At 42.9% G+C, this 7,940-nt stretch overlaps 1 non-coding gene across 1 annotated transcript; it reads right to left on the minus strand.

Annotated features, from left to right (window-relative positions):
• Window positions 1-3,946: 3,946 nt before the first annotated feature.
• trnas-gcu (transfer RNA serine (anticodon GCU)) lies at window positions 3,947-4,028 on the minus strand. The gene has a single exon. It is a non-coding gene; the product is annotated as a tRNA-Ser (tRNA).
• Between the last annotated feature and the right edge of the window lie 3,912 nt (window positions 4,029-7,940).

The raw sequence follows: 7,940 nt of genomic DNA on the forward strand, positions 1-7,940 counted from the left end.
AAAAGATGAAGCTGAAGCATTTGAAACCAGCTTCAGTCAGAAATTGCTCAGTGGATGATTCATCTCGGCCTCTTGAGGTCCCCAGCATCACAGCTTCCAGTTTTCAGCCAATTTGCTTTACTCCACATAATGGCAAGAAACAGCTGAAGGCACTCGATACAGCAAAGACTAAGGGGCCTAACAACATTCCGGCTCTAGTGTAAATCTGAGTTCTTTTTGCCTTCAGTCTGGTTCAGTAAATATACTGAGTCGGATGTGTAGGTAAAACCAATTACTTTATTTGCGCATTTAGCCGGCTGACTTACTCTAATGCAACGACACTGACTCCACCCAGAGTCTGTCTGGTCCACTCGAGTAAGTGAAGTTTTTTGATACAGGTGCTACTGTTTATACATTAAGATTCATGCTGCACACCCTTGTTTAACCAATCAGTGCGATACAATTCGACTTCACCCACATGGTGACATGCAGTACATCTGTTACTGAGGTTACAATACACTCCATTTTCAATACATACTTGTTACTAATAAAATATTGTTTTGTACCAGCAAGAGAAAACAAAGCGGACAAGCAAGCTAATTAGCAAGAGCATAGGAATCATCAATAATCATTCTAGTCTCACTCCCTACATGGATCATGAGTCTGTCTCTACCTTGTGACAAGTAATTGCGGCGCATCCTGCTATCTCTATTAGGTGTACATTCCTGAGTGTTTCGTGCAGTCTGCAGCGACATCAAGTAGTGGCAGTTCACGAAGATAAGAGGGGCCTAGCACTCCTTATCACTCACACAGGGATGGACATCATTTGATTACACAGGAGTCAATTTGTTCCAAACCACGGGGAGTCACACAATCAGGCCATAAAGAACAGATGTCTTTGCAATTACCAGTGTCGGCTAGTCTTTACAGTCTCACACGCTCTGCCTTTACTTTTAACTATTTCATTGTGGTTTCTGCCACTTAAAATCAAAGCTCAGCAAAGCTACTATTCCGAACTTGGCTATATTTCCCATTAAGCATAGTGCCATGCCTTTCTGCTCACTTCCACACTAGTACTGAAGACTTGTGCTCCAGAACTAGCTGCGCCATCAGCCAAGCTGTTCCAGTGGAGCTACAACACGGGCATCTACTTGACAATGTGGAAAATTGCCCAAGTGTGCCCTCTCCATAAAAAAATGCAGGACAAATCCAATCTGACCAATTGCCGCCCCATCAGTCTACTATCAATCATCAGCAAAGTGATGGAAGATGTCACCAACAGTGCTATCAAGCACAACACACTTAGCAATAATCTGATCATCGATGCTCAGTTTAGGTTCTGCCAGGGTCTCTCAACTCCAGGAAATAATTTGGCAGATAGAGTATAATGTGGGAAAATGTGAGGTTATCCACTTTGGTAGGAAGAATAGAAAAGGAAAATATTATTTAAATTGTGAGAGATTACAGAATGCTGCGGTGTAGAAGGATCTGGGTGTCCTCGTACATGAATCACAAAAAGTTACCATGCAGGTACAGCAAATAATTAGGAAGGCAAATGGAATGTTACCCTTTATTGCAAGGGGGATGGAGTATAAAAGTAGAGAAGTCTTGCTACAAATGTACATTGTGCTGGTGAAACCACACCTAGAGTACTGTGTACATTTTTGGTCTCCTTATTTAAGGAGGGATATACTTGCATTGGAGGCAGTTCAGAGAAGGTTCATTGGATTAATTCCTGTGATGAAGGTGTTGTCTCATGAGGAAAGTTGAGCAGGTTGGACCGATACTCATTGGAGTTGAGAAAAATGAAAAGAGAACGTTTTGAGACATATAAGATTCTGAGGGGGCTTGACAGGGTAGATGCTGAGAGGATGTTTCCTCTCGTGGTGGAATCTAGAACTAGGGGACACAGTTTCAGATTTAGGGCTTTTTCATTTAAGAAGGTATTTCTTCTCTCAGAGGGTCATTAATCTTTGGAATTCTTTACCGCAGAGAGCAGTGGAGGCTGGGTCATTGAATGTCTTCAAGATTTTTATCTACAAGAGAGCCAAGGGTTATGTGGGCAGACTGGAAAGTGGGGTTGAGGTCATGATCAGGTCAGCCATGATCCTATTGAATGGCGGAGCAAGCTCGAGGGGCCAAATGGCCTACTCCTGCTATGCGTTCCTCCGATCTTCTGTTCTAATGATCTCATTGCAGCTTGGTCCAAACAGAGACGAATGAGTGGAATTCCAGAGGAGAGGTGAGAGTGATTGCCCTTGAGTGAGTGTGGCATAAAGGATCCCTGCAAAATTGAAGTCAATGGGAATCAGGGGGAAAACCCTCCACTTGTTGAAGTCATACCTATCACAAAACAAGATGTTGTGGTTAGTGGAGGCCAATCATCTCAGCCCAGGACATTGCCTCAGGAGTTTCTCAGGGGAGTGTCATAGACCCAAACATTCCAGCTGTTTCATTGACGACTTTCTCTCCAACATCAGTCAGAAGTGGGAATGTTAGATGATGACTCACAACTCTTCAGATACTGAAGCAGTCTGTGCCTGCAAGCAGCAAGACCTGAGCAACATTCAGGCTTGAGCTGATAAGTGACAAGCAACCTTCTGGCCACACAAGTGCCAAGCAGTGAACATGTCCAATGAGAGAGAAAAAAAATCTACCTTTTGATATTCAGAAGCATTATCCTCGTTAAATCCCCCACCATCAACATCTTGACCAGAAACGTAACTGGACCAGTCACACCTATGCTGTGGCTATAAGCGCAGGTCAGAGATTACGAATTCTGCAGCAAGTATCTCACCTCCTGACACCCCAAATCCTGTCCACCATCTACAAGGCACAAGTCAGGAGTGTGATGGAATACATCCCACTCAACAACACTCAAGAAGCTCAACACCATCCAGGACAAAGCAGCGCACTTGATCGGCACCTCACCCGCCACCTTAAACATTCAATCCCTCCACAACCAGTACACAGTGGCTGCAGTGTGTACCATCTCCATATGCACTGCAGCAACTCGCCAAGTATCCTGCAACAGCACCTTCCAAACTCGTGACCACTACCACCTCGAAGGACAAGGGCAGCAGATGCATGGGAACTCACCATCTGCAGGTTCCCCTCCAAGTCACTCACCATCCTGACTTGGAACAATATAGCCATTTCTTCACTGTTGTTGGGTCACAATCCTGGAACCCCCTCCCCAGTAGCACTGTGGGTGTTCCTGCACCATATGGACTGCATCAGTTCAAGAAGGCAGCTCTCCACCACCTTCTCAACGGCAATTGGAATGGGTAACAAATGCTAGCCTTATCAGCGATACTCACACCCAAGAATGAATAAAAACCAAATCACTCTCCACAGATTCCCCACAATCTGGGCTTGGACATTTACTTCAGGAGCACAGAGCTTTATATCACTGCAACATGTGTTCCAATCTTCATATTCTGTTCACTTTTCACATTATTTTCTACCAGTCCACTAGTTTTTACTAATTCAGTATTCGGGTCTCTGCTCCTCCGCCGTTTCTAACATCTCACCTCTTACATAAAAACACTCTGATCTATCGTAGGTCGTAGATGACCCCTCATTTTAAACTCCATCTGCCAAAGCATTGCTCACTCACTTCATCTATCAAGAAGATTTGAAAATAAATTTCTTGCCAAAGGATAATTTTCGGCATCTGCTCCCTCACCATTTGCTTTTCCCATTTGTCTTTCACTTGGTGCAAATCCAGAGAAAGTAAAGATGTAAGGAAGGAGGGGAGGAAATATCCTGCTCCGTTTCGTGATACCTATTTGATCTTCATTCCAGTACAGTTTGGGTGAAGAATTCCAATTGTCTGTCTCAATTTTAATAAAGTATAACCAATTCTGGAATCACTGTCTGGACATGGACAAGAACAGGCTTCGAGGCTGACTTTACACATAAACTCCCCCAACATGAGCAATACACTGAACAGTTCATAAACTAGCGACAAGGATGGAATTCGAACCCACGTGCGCAGAGCACAATGGATTAGCAATCCATCGCATTAACCTCTCGGCCACCTTGTCAGTTGCATGGACATAGCTATCACCTTCAGCACAGCTTCTGGCTGTGCAGCCAGCTGTGCAATGATGGAAATGTATCTTCTGTCAGGAAATGAAGTTGGGAATGGAGCGGTGTGAAACATTTCCAGACCATGTCCAACACGTTTCTACTCAGTGTGAAAACCCAACACGTAAAGACTGGAACATACAATCATTTGATCACATCATGATTAACATCACTCAGACACCTGAACCATTAGGTCACTGACGAAGTCATGATGACCGAATTTCTCATGAAATGACAACTGAACTAACTGACTGGAAGAATTGCTTTAACTCCACATGATCAGCGAGGCACAGCCTCAGGCCGACTTGTCGGATGGTGTAAACAGATATCACTGCTTCTGATCTTCACCAGAACAGAGAGTGAGATGTAACATTGATCATCAAACAGACTGTGAGAGAATACAACAGAATAAAACACGTGGAGAGACACTGTGGAATAACAAATAGATTTGATTGGAATGTTGAAATTTTGATTGGAATGGATAAAACACCAGAATCTTCAGATTAAATTGGGATTCTCATCATTATATTGATCTGGGACAGAAAAGAGAAACTGATGGAAAGAATAGAAGAAGGAAGAAAAGAAAGGATGGAACTGTTCAATTTTTTCAGTTTTTTCACTCGCCCATCAAAGCTGATAAGCAAAGTTGCAAATAACAGATAATTTCACCAAACAGGGAGATTAAATGTTGCTGAAACCTTGGATCGGAGGATGCCCCAACAGATCACCTGTTTAACTGTCTCCTCACTGGGGTATTTCAATCAGTGAGCAATATTATTCTCTACTGTTTTTGTTAATTGGTCCCAGAACTGTCACTTGGAATTAATATCTGTGTTCCGACTCCTGAATAATAAAATTGTGAGTTTCTCGATATTTTCTGGACACAGTTCCTGCTGAAAGAACTAAGAACTCTTTTCTAATTTACACAATACTCTGTACACACACATCAAGCCTGCTAAGCCATCATCCTTGGTGCTGCTCTCTCTTCTCCCAAACTTCATCTCATGTGACTGTTCCATCATCACTATGACAGTAGGAGGGGTTGATCCCACTATCTTCAGCATTAACCCTTTACATCCTTATACCACACTGTTTGTCCAAAACAAATGGGTGGAGGGAACTTCCTTCATTTATCAAAACACCAACAGCAGCACAGTGGCGCAATGGTTAGCACCGCAGCCTCACAGCTCCAGCGACCAGGATTCAGTTCTGGGTACTGCCTGTGTGGAGTTTGCAAGTTCTCCCTGTGTCTGTGTGGATTTCCGCCGGGTGCTCTGGTTTCTTTGCACCTCCAAAAGACTTGCAGGTTGATAGGTAAATTGGCCATTGGAAATTGTCCCTTGTGTAGGTACGTGGTAGGAGAATGGTGGGGATGTGGTAGACAATATGGGATTAATGTAGTATTAGTATAAGTGGGTGGTTGCTGGTTGGCACAGACTCGGTGGCCCGAAGGGCATGTTTCAGTGCTGTATCTCTTAATAAGAAAAGTAAAATAAAAGCTACCAGTCGTAAATCAACTCAAACCCATTAGAGAGATAGAGGGAGACTGTCAGAGATCTTCCTGCATCCAGTCCTGACCCTGTCACACTCAGCAGCTTCTCACCCAGACCCCACTCTCATCAACACTGAACATTGTTGCCGAGACCCTTCAAATACTGTTTATAAAAGGTAGAAAAATTCAAACTTCATCACAGCTAGATTGAATAGAACAAAGTTTAATATCTTCTCGTCGTCACTGGGTAACCACATGAGACAGTCCTCAAATCAGTAGCATAAATTATCAGCTGGAAGAATGTTTGTCATTGGGTTGAATCATTTCTGTGTGAGGAATGTTCCAGCATCAGAAACCAGGGGAACGTGTTGACTGAGCTGTGTCTTCATCTCTTCTGGGCAGTTGTACTGTTCACCCTTCATTATGCTCTGATTCACTTTCCCAAAGCGGATCTACAGATTCTCAAATCTGGAGACTGGGTTCTCTTATTTGGTTCCTGTTGATGTTTCTTCCTCCTGAATGATAATATATTCCAAACTCGGATGAACCTTTCCCTGTGTCCCAGTCTCGGTTAAAAGCGACAAAGAACGGCACCAACATTCTGAAACATACAACACGGTCACATTCTGCTTCAGTGAGATTAATGCTGAGGCAGTTTCCGTGTCGAATGCGATTGTGAACAAATTTCTCTCAAGGAAATTGTGAGTGATCATGTATTTGCACTGAATTTCTGTGCGAGAAGGGACAGTTTCAAACAGCCATTCCCAAATCAATTCATTCACAAAGACAAAGACTGTGTTGTCTTAACGTGTGACTCAACGTCACAAACAAATTTGAACTCGAAGTTCAGGAGAAGACAGAGATGTGAATGATTGACAGTGTAATCTTTAAATCATAATTTTCCGTTTCTTCGTTGAAGTGAGGCTCAACCCTAAGCCACTAGAGATCGCGGAAAGCTACAAACTTGGATCCAGAAATCAGAAAAGTAGTGAAACAGTTGGTGAGTACATTGTGACATTGAAGAATTTATCTCCACATTGCAACATTGGCACATTCTTAGACCGCACATTATGGGACAGATTTGTGCTTATATTGGTGGATGAGGAAATATACCAAACACACAAAATCCCAATTTGAGCTCGTGTGTAAGATCGCTCTTTCAACGGAGATAGCATCAAAGAATGCTCGTGAATTTCGTCCTATGCCAGTGACAGTAACACACTTCAGAGGAACTTAAACACACTGGTAAAATGGGCTTTCACACAACAGATAAAATTTTACACAGAGAATTGTGAAGTGATACAGTTTGGGAGGAAGAATGAGACAATGTACACCAATCTTTTTTGATCAAGGTTTGAAAAGTTTGCTAAGAGCAAACAGGACACTTGGCTTTATTAATAGAGGCATAGAGTAAAAGCAAGTAAGTTATGCTAAACCTTTATAAAACAGTGGGGCTGAATGGCCTACTCCTGTACCTCCACGGAAAGCTTCCACTCCAGGCTCGGACACCCTCTTCAGGATCACTCTCCATACATCCCGCCACACCATGCACGGATATCTCCCTCAGGATCAGATCACAGCTCCACGGTCCTGCCACATCCAGTCGTGAATGGTGGTGGATAATTAAATAACTAACAAGATGAGGAGGCTCCAAAAACATTCACATCCTCAATGATGGTGGTGCTGAGCACGTCAGTGCAAAAGATGAAGCTGAAGCATTTGAAACCATCTTCAGTCAGAAATATTAAGTGGATTTGATCTGTGTAAATTTCAGCTCCTCATGCTCGCTGGTGCCTTGGTTCTCTGGTGCTAATTTCAGAGTAAATCATGCAGCTTGACAATTGGAGCCAAAGAAAAAGAGACAGGAGAGGTTGAAAGTGCCAAAACCTGGGATTGAACCAAGAACTGTTTAACTGTTAGTACAACACGAACTCAACAAAGCTATTTCAACAACACACTAAAGCCACCATTCTGTCACTGCTTTGGAAGACAATATATACATTAAAGTGTTTGTAAAAAGTTACAGAACACAACATGTGTGTAATATTCCCCATTGTTTTCTCAGTACTGATGGATTGTGAAGTGGGAGACAGCCAGAAGTCCCACTGTGCCACACTCACCCTGAGCTGTGAGTGAAATGAGATAAAGTTCAATCTTTAGCAGAGAGATTCTGGAGAGAGGTAAGAGTCCTGAATCAAGGAAAGACTTTCTGAGACAATAAAAGCAAAATACTGCAGATGCTGGAAATCTGAAATAAAAACAAAAAGTGCTGGAAATACTCAATAGCTCTGGCAGCATTTGTGGTGAGAGAAACAGAGTTAACGTTTCTGGTCTGTGACCTTTCATCAGAACTGACACAGGTTAGAAAATAATTCGG

The sequence above is a fragment of the Heterodontus francisci genome, unplaced genomic scaffold (assembly GCF_036365525.1).
Source record: "Heterodontus francisci isolate sHetFra1 unplaced genomic scaffold, sHetFra1.hap1 HAP1_SCAFFOLD_51_2, whole genome shotgun sequence".
Classification (NCBI taxonomy): Eukaryota; Metazoa; Chordata; class Chondrichthyes; order Heterodontiformes; family Heterodontidae; genus Heterodontus; species Heterodontus francisci.